The sequence below is a fragment of the Camellia sinensis genome, chromosome 15, assembly GCF_055761805.1.
Source record: "Camellia sinensis isolate YWXY chromosome 15, ASM5576180v1, whole genome shotgun sequence".
Lineage (NCBI taxonomy): Eukaryota > Viridiplantae > Streptophyta > Magnoliopsida > Ericales > Theaceae > Camellia > Camellia sinensis.
In genome coordinates, this window is record NC_138975.1 from 41,901,997 (window position 1) to 41,911,486 (window position 9,490).

The 9,490-nt window shown below is 36.7% G+C and overlaps 1 pseudogene; it reads right to left on the bottom strand.

Annotated features, from left to right (window-relative positions):
• Positions 1–6,425: 6,425 nt before the first annotated feature.
• LOC114306591 (L-type lectin-domain containing receptor kinase IX.2 pseudogene) lies at positions 6,426–8,490 on the bottom strand (annotated as a pseudogene).
• Positions 8,491–9,490: the final 1,000 nt, after the last annotated feature.

A 9,490-nucleotide genomic window follows, 5' to 3' on the forward strand; every position in this document is an offset into this window, starting at 1 on the left:
ACTAAAATCGCGGTTAAACCAATGAGTCAGTCAAATAAAAAATGTAATTGGCTAGGTCAAAAGACCAACCACTTACACAAAAGTTAATTAATTAAAAATCTTAAATTTTATTTTAAAATTTAAACTATATTAAATTGAAACATGTTCAATACTATAATATTAAATGAGAATATAGGATTGACTTTATATGAGTAAAACAATTCACTTTTTTTCTTTTTCTCCCAATGTGGGATTATCAAATAAATCATGGACTAATTAGCTAGCTAATAGAGATTTTTTTAATTGTTTAAAATTAAGAAAATCAAGAAAATTAGTATGAGATATTGAAACTCTCACAACACTCCTCACTAAAAAACCCCTTTTCCTTATATAATATATAGATTTGATTACAAAATTAAATACAAAGATAAAATTAAGACATTTTATAAGACTCATTTCATATAAAATGATTAAGTATCCTTAAATTTTTTTAAAAATAAATAGACGCAACATTTTCTACCACTAATGTACGCCTAACTCCTATTATAACTCACATTTTGTTTTGTGATGTGAGAAGTTATTCACCGGTATTGGGATATAGTCGTTTTTAGAAATATTATGATTGATGGAAAGATAGGGCATATGACTTTATGTTAAGAGATGGGTAAATGATAAAGAGACTTGAGAAACTTGATCTCAAGATAAGGAATAACCAATTATGCAGAAAGATGTGGTCCATACATTTATTTGGAAATTTTCAACTTTTTGTGATCAAATTTCCATTGTAGACTTGATCAAGCCAACTGCCAGTGGCAAGCTGAATTTTTAAATTTATTACATAATGTCATCCAATTTAATTAAAAGATATTGTAGACACCCCATTTTTGACCGCCCTTAAGACTTGGACGCTACTGATTGTTTACTTGCTGATGAAAGATGTGCAGTGCAAAGATTCGATTTCTTCGGCAAGAGGAGCTTCAAATCCCAACTTCATACCCCTTTTGGACCAAAATGATTTTGAAAAGAAAGATTTTAGACTTTAGAACCCTCTCATTCAAAACATTTTTGAAAAAGTTTCTACGATGTTCCGAGGCTCGCATTTCGCTAAATGTTGTGCTTTTCGGTAAACCGAGCAAGGACAAAGTGGAAATGAATGAAAGAGAGATGAAATCTCTGAAAAATCTTTCAAAACACCTTGTTTAGAGGTTTGGAGTTGAAGAAAATAGGAGAAGAGAGAAGAAACTAGCTGAGAAGAAGTTAGGCATGAATCCGAGTAGGATCGAAACTGAGCAGCTTCACTAAAATGAGCATAACGTTTTGCACACTTGAAATTTTGATGTGAGGCTAATACCATTGGAAAAATTACTTCTGGGGCTTCAATTTAGATACAAGAATGACCTTAAAAGGAGTCCAAATGAAGAAGTTATGTCCGTTTGAAGTTGGACCTAGAGAGCAGATTTTCTCTGCCGGCCACTGGTGAAGGGGGCTGGCCATGAATGATGCAGTGCCGGCCATTGATGGTCCTTGCCGGCCAGAAATGATGTAGTTCCGGCCATCAATGATCCCCTGCCGGCCAACAATGGAAAAACTCATTTTGTTTTTGCAGATTTTTACCTCCAGCTGTCTCCACACTGCTCCAGTTATCTCTAGATCAGATATTTTCGACCAAGCTCTTGTTTTTGCTATATATGACGGCCATATCTATCATTTTGCAAGGTTAGAAAGTTTGGAAGCCTCTCTCTCTAAAATCTCTCTCTCTCTCTACAGAATTTTGTGAGCAAAATTTCTGCCTCCCTCTCTAGATTCCTCTCTCTTTTCCAATTTTGTGCTTAGAAGTGGGAAATCTCTACATATTTGTACTGAGACCCTTAGCCAAATACCTTCACCTTGGAGCTGAGGTTCTTGGAGGTGCTATTTGAGGTCTAAAGCTTGGTTTTAGCTCAGAGATATACCTATTTTGCTGCTGTGCTTCAAAGGTAAGGACTTGTCCCTTTTAAGCTTTGTTTTGGTTAAGTGTTTGGCCACCTTTGCATGCTGTTTTTGGCCTGGTTATCAACTACAAAAACCTCTATTTTTAAGTGTTAAAAATGGTAGTTTGAGGCTCTTTTGGAGTTAGGGGTGGTCCACCCTCTTTTGTAGCTTATTTGCTAAGCTTTGTGCTACCATTGAAGGCCTTTCAAACAATCTTTTCTTGACCTTTTAACCACTGAAATCTAGAGGAATTTCAGTGGTAGAAAGTTGGTTTTGAGGACCAAAATAGGAGGGGGTGGTCCCCCATCCTCATATCCTCTTTGCAAGTGTAGATGGCCTAAGTTGTGAGCATACATTTCTACCTTTTTGTAGCTTAGTTCAAGCATGTTTTAGGCTCTAATTTAACATGTTTTAACTCTTTTTTTGGCTGTTTTGGCCACTTGTTGCTTGATTCTTGCACTTGTAGTGTAATCTTGCTTACTAGCCTAGCATGCCTAATGAGTTTGCCCATCATTCTAGCATGCGTTAGCTTGACTCCAGCATGTTTTTTGCTACTAATTTAGCATGATTTAGCTCTGTTTTGGATGGTCTTAATCATATGTGCTTTGTTTTGTATAGCTATAGTGTAAATAGCCTTTACTAGCTTTGTGTTTTAAGGCCCCTAGCATGCTTTGCTTGAGGTATTTGCATGCCATATCATCATTTTACATGTGATTTCAGAGCATATATCATTGTCACACTCTCACATATTCCACTCTTTCATTGCTTTTGAGAGGTGTGCTTTGAGCCTTGTTTGTGAGCCAACATGTGTGCATGTTTTTCTTGCCATCTATGCTTCTATCTCAGCATGTTTAGGCCTTTGTTTTGGCATGATTAAGCTCTGTTTTAAGTTGGTTTGATCACATGAGCTTTGCTTTGTACGCTTGTAGTGCAATTGTGCTAAATTGCCTAGCATGTGCTATTATTTTGACCTCTTAATATAGTTATTCTTAGCTTATTTCAAGCATGTTTTAGAACTCTATTTAGGGTGTTTTAGGACCGCTATGGACTATTGGTCCCTTTTGAGCTTTGTGTTGTATGCCTCTAGTGTTGTGTCCTTCACTAGTTTCAATGCTTTGGCCCCTAACATGTTGTGCATGTGTTGCTTGCATGTTGTAGCATTATTTATTACGCCATTTCAGCACTAAAATATTTGCCTTCTCCCTCATTTCTTCACTTTTGATTTGTTTTGAGGCTTGGTTAGTCTTAAAGTTGTGCTTAAGCTTCGGATTGAGGCTTGTGCTTAAATGGCTTTAACCCTCTTTTGAGGGTTCCTCCTAGTCAAAGGCATGGTTTCTCTCATGTCTTAAGTCATCTTTTGATTGACCTCTCTCTCTCATTCAAGGACTTCCACATTGGACAAACCAACTAAAGAATGTCTTGGTAATGTAAAATGTGTAAACAAGAATTGAATCAAGTAAAACATACCAAGATAAGCATGTTGTATTTGCATTGCATTGTGTTCAATCGGACGTTATATTGAGCATAAGGTAGATTGGCCCATTTCATACTCAAAGTGATGAAAATGAGTCAATCTCCTTTGTCTCCATTACCTTTGATCTTCCATGATAAGATAATGGTCCTAGAGTCTTGTTTGTCTTGCATTTATTGAATGAGTACAAGTTGGATCTTTGGCCCTCATGCATTGTGAATGCTTGATTGATGGTTTTGGATCCAATAGTGCCTCTCCCTTGATGTTTTGAGATGATAAGGAGTAGCACAGTACATACACACCCTTGGGAGACCCTCCATTTTCCTCTGTTTTATACTCTATTGCAGTTTGTTGTTTCTACACACCAGTGGCTGGCAGTGCCTCACTGGTGGCTGGCAAGGCTTCATCCTTGGTCGGCAAAGGCCCACTCTTGGCCGGCAGGTGGCCGGAAGCCACCATTCATGGTCGGCAGGCCACTGGTGTACTCTCCAGCATTGTTTTGGTAAGTTTGTGCACCAAGTTCTTGAAGACACCTTGCAAACAGAGCCTCTAAAGAGCAAACCGAAGAGCTTTTTGGGGCGAAAACCGAATGCATTCATGTCCAACTTCTTCAAACAAAGCTGAGGCAGTGGAGTTAGCATTTTACATGTTTAATTAATATACATTTGTTTTGTAATTTAATTAATTTGTAATAATTAATCTAGTTAGTTTAATTAGATTAGTTTGATTAGCTTAGCTTAGTTTAGCTTAGCTTATTCATTCGGATCCTCCTTTGCGAGGGTGCAATGTTATAGGGTGCATGTGTGTGTGCATGTCTTCCAACCCCACGTCTTTTTCCCTTTTATTTAACCGCTTTCGATGGTCAGATTAGGGCACGTTTCGATTAGCATACCTTATGCTATGCATGCATGCATCATTCATTTGTCTTGCATGCACCGGGCTCGGCGCATCATTCAAACTGCATCGTATTTCAATACCTATTTGAATACGTGTTTCAAAGCATGTTATCAAGTGTTGCATTTATATGCCATCTGAGATAGCCGAGCCTATCAGTTGCATTTTGCATGTGCTGCATTAGGCATCTAACATAGTTGGGATCATGTATCTTTCTAACTAGTTTTCTATTTTGGCTTGGAGTACACCATAGGCGTTTACGCTTTAGCATACTTGCATGAGTGTGAGTGTTGCCATGACAACATGCTTGTCATGAGGCTATTTACTTAAGTGTTTAATTGCATGAATGCCTGTGGATGAAGGCTTTATCGGTTGAATTGAGACAATTCATCAAATGTGCGTTTTAAGCCCACTTTGTGAAGTGGCGAAATCATCTTGTTTTAAGGTCCACCTTGAGGGTGGCAAATCCGCGCTTTAGCCCATCGTGATGGTGGCATTTTCAAACCATTTTAAAAAACAAACATGAGTTATTTTGTTCCAATTCTTGCGATTGAGTCTATACTTATATGCTGAGCGCATCACATAGTAAGTTAGCTAATAACCGGAACAAGAACACATGCGTTTATTAAACAACATATCATGTTTAGCAGAGGTCGATCTTTGATCGGGCGAGCGGGGGTGCTCATTTCAAGACCTTCCCCTTTCGTACCCAAGTTCCCGAGCCAATGTAACTTTGGTGATGGCGGACACGTGGCCTTTGGCACGAGTCGGGGTTTCCTAAATTTCTCAAAACAAAATATTTAAGTGGCGACTCTGTAATCTGGCAAAGGAGTCCATGTATGGCGCTTTTTGATTAAAATAGATTTTCCAAAACGATTTCCTAGATTTGGACTCTTTGGTGATTTATCAGTCTTACATTGCACTTTGTGAGATTAGATTCAAAACTGTGACGGGAGTTCGAACTGTAGTAGTAGGACGACCAATTTGCGCCCTCTCCGAAAGGGGGGGCGCACGAAGAGAGTTCGAATGGTCTACAGATATAGAAAAAAATTAAAAAAAATCTAAGATTTGACTATATTAACAAACTAAATCATATATTTTTAATTATTTTAATTAAAATTCTCAACTTTTAAAATGTTATCAAAACAGTGGGCCACATTACTGTTTTGATCAAAATTAGAAGCTTGACAAATGGTAATGGCAATGGTAATAATACCGTGTTAGTTAATGTAAATGAAATAAGTGTGCAACTCATTTATGTAATTTTGTAGTCTAACTACTACCATTTTGATATTTGAACTCATCAATTGATGACCTACAACCTTCTGGAACACAAATCATTATAAGAAGAAAAATGCTAATGCATCTATAGAGAATGAGGTGAATTTAGAGAAATTTGTGTGGTAATTATAGTTTTTTTTTTTTTTTTTTTATCAAGAGAAATTTCCATTGAAATAAGTCAAACGACACATATAAAGGGATCTATATCAACAAGAGAGAAGTTTACACCAAACAAAATAAAAATACTCAAAAGAAAGCCCAAGGAGAAGCTATGAATAAATCAAGACATAAAACCCAATCTGCGAAGTAGACATCGATCATAAAAGTTTGACAATAGGGCAAGTCTAAGATAAAAACATAGGCTACACTCATAGAAAGAGTAAGCTGCAATCACACCATTGATGGAACCCTAGCCACACTACCAAACACACAAAAATAAAAAAAGCAAAATCAAAAAAATCTTCAATCCCAAAGGCGGCGATGGAAAGAAAGTGGTGAAAACGACGGTCGAAGGCAGATTAAGTAGAGATGATGAAGAGCTAGAGAAGCGATGGTAAGGCCGTGGAGGCTTGGAAATGGCATGTCTAAAGGGTGGTGGCAGATCTAGTGGCGATGAGGTACTGACGGCGCTGGAGTGAGGCGAAGGATGAGGGAGAAGGTAAATCCGGTGAAGAACACCTCACAAAGAGGGAGATGGTTGGAAAGACAAAGTTTTCAAGGTTATTTAAGTAGAAAGGTGAAGAAAAGGGAAGAAGAAAATGGGAGTAGAATAAGGAAAGAGGGGGCCGGAGCTGGAGCCCCCTTCCTCATGGTAACTATAGCTTGAAGACTAGAATCGACCGCTTTCAGAAAAAGTAATAGAGCCATGGGTACAAGACGCATTAGGTGAAGGAGTATTCACTGGAGGTGTAACGTATGTTGGCACAAGCATCTCAGGTGGGAGATTCGGCAATGGAGCTTCAAAATTAAGCATTTGAATTGCTTGCTTAATTGTAAGCCGGGAATTGTGATTGCGGTGAGCACACCAGAGCCCAACAATCATCAAACATTCCATTTCTTCTCGAACAAAATCTGTACATATCTTCGGATCTACTGCTTCAAGAAGCCTACTAGTAACATAGAGATCCCAAACCCACTCCACTAATGTAATTTGACTTTCTGGGACGTTCAAGTCGACCGGTTTTCTTCCACAAGCTATCTCCAATGCCACAACTCCAAAACTATAAACATCTGATTCTTTACTAGCTTTCTGTGTAACTCGGTATTCAGGTGCTATGTAACCCCAAGTCCTTGCACAACGTGTTGTGTGAAAAGCTTTGTCATGGTCGACAAGCCTAGCTAATCCAATATCTCCAAGTTTGGCATTGAAATTTGAATCTAGCATGACATTACTTGATTTTATATCCCTGTGCAACACATATTGTTCACATTCTTCGTGTAGGTAAAACAATGCCGAGGCCAAGCCTTGAGCAATTCTGTACCTCATTGCCCATGTCAATAAGCTTTTTCCCTTGAAGAGATGCCTATCTAAGCTTCCATTTTCCATGAAGTCATAAACAAGTAGGAATTCTCTTTTCTCGTGACACCAACCAAATAGTTCCACCAAATTTTTGTGCCTCAACCGGCTAATGATCTTCACTTCAGACACATACTCCTTCATTCACTGTGTTGATTTCCTTGATATCTTCTTCACAGCAACATTGGAGTTGGATTCCTTCAAGATACGTCTATAAACCTTACCAGATCCTCCCTCTCCAAGTATTTGTTCCTTCGCAAAGTTATTTGTAGCATGAAACAGTTCACCATATGAAAACTTCTTTGGCCCAATAGCTGCCTTGAAGTCATTATCCAACGCAACCTCCTCATCTGTCCTTTTCCTTTTCATCCACAAGACAAACACAAACAAAGCCAACCCACAAACCAAACCAAATGATCCTACAGTCAATCCCACTATTAGTCGCTTTTTGTTGATTAGACTTGGATTGAGATTGGGACTGGGACTGGGATTGGAACTGGGACTGGTTAGTGCATTCGAATTGAATGACCACGATTTAATAATATGTTTCTCAGAATAACTTGCTGTTGCAGCTGAGAAGCCTATTCTAACCCATTCCGTTAGGTAGTCCCTTAGATCAACTAAGAAACTAAGGTCATGTTTGTTTGGGTGGACATGAGCTTGGGATTGGACTAATAATCCAATAAAATTATTAATCCGATGTTTGGTTAAACAATTGAAGTACAGATTAATTATTTTAAACTTGACTATTAGTTAAGATAGGATACATAATCCAACGGATTCGTAATCCCAGGACTATTAGTCGTGGGAATGCTAATCCAGTCCGCCCAAACAAACATGGTGTAAGGGAATTTGTAATTTTTTCATTATTTACATAACCAGTGAAAACAACACTCAAATTTTTCGAACTAGAATTGTAACTAATCCAAGCTTCATTTTCTTTCCCATATGTTATGTTAGTGTCCCATTTTGCAGTAACTTTAGATGTGAGAGAGTTGATGTTGATACCTACGTGAGTTTTCGATGTATCCCAAGGATTTTGATTGGTATCAAACTCCACAGCAACAAATGCAGTCCATGTGGGGGGGTCTGTTTGCGTGATTGGAAGACCCATGCAGCCACCCAAGTTGTAACTGATTGGGTCATCGTGAGGAATAAGGAAGAATGTAAGCCCATCTGCAAAAGACGAGTTTCTTTCTGAATCAACGACAAACAAGAAATAGGTGTTGAAGTCCATTAGTGTTCCAAAAGCTTTGTCCCAGAGGTGAAAAGGATCCTTATATGTGGCTTGACCGGCCTTCATCACTTTGTTTGGAGTGATTTGGATGTTGTCGTTGGAAAAACTAGCCGCTCCAATTAGAGAGACATTTGAAAACATTTGATTAATATTGGTTATGTTGAAGCTCATTGCATTTGCATGGAGGGGGGAGTAGTGAAGGGCGATCACAAAGTAGGAGAAGAAAAAAGAACAAAGCAAAATATGTGATCGGAGGGTGGGATTGCAAGAGTTGCAGACTGCCATATCCATGGTTGGTTGTGAGGAAAATTAATTCTTGATGAGTGAGTTTGGAAGTATATGTGCAACTCTATATATAAATTAAACAATCATAGACTCATGGGAGATGTTGTAACGTGTATTCCTAAAAAGGGGTACATATGGTATGCAATTAATAATAATTTTTTTTTTTTTATAATTAATTTCATTTTTTACTTTTGAATTATTGTCAAATTATATACTTAATTCTTGAATTATCGATTGGACTATCGATTTAATTTATTATATTTTTAAAATATTTAATTCAAATTTATTTAGTCTTTAAAAATTTACAAAAATAAAATATAAATTTATATATAAATTAGTAAAAGATCTTACCTAATTAAATATTATAAATTAGTAAAAAACTCTACTTATAAATATATATTATTCACTTAACACATATCTTAATTACATTATTGAACTATTCACTCATTCTTTAAATTAACAAACACTTAATATACTTAATTCCATTATTGAACTATTCACTTTTTTATCATATAAAACACATCAACATATTTTTTTTTTTTTTTTTTTTAATTCCACTATTGAAGATGTCTAAATTATAGACTCTATGTAACTGTAACTCTAGAACAAGAACTTTTTTTTTTTTGATTCCACTATTGAAGATGTCTAAATTATAGACTCTATATAACTCTAACTTTAGAACAAGAATTTCTATCACCAAATATTCTTGTTCTCTAATTTTAAACCGCTCACAATTATTGAATTATATAAAAATTTTAAAAAATTTAAAAATTTAATAATATAACCCATAATTATAAATGATTTGAAGCATGAAAACAGAGCTATTTAACTCTATCACTTTAATACAATTTTTTAA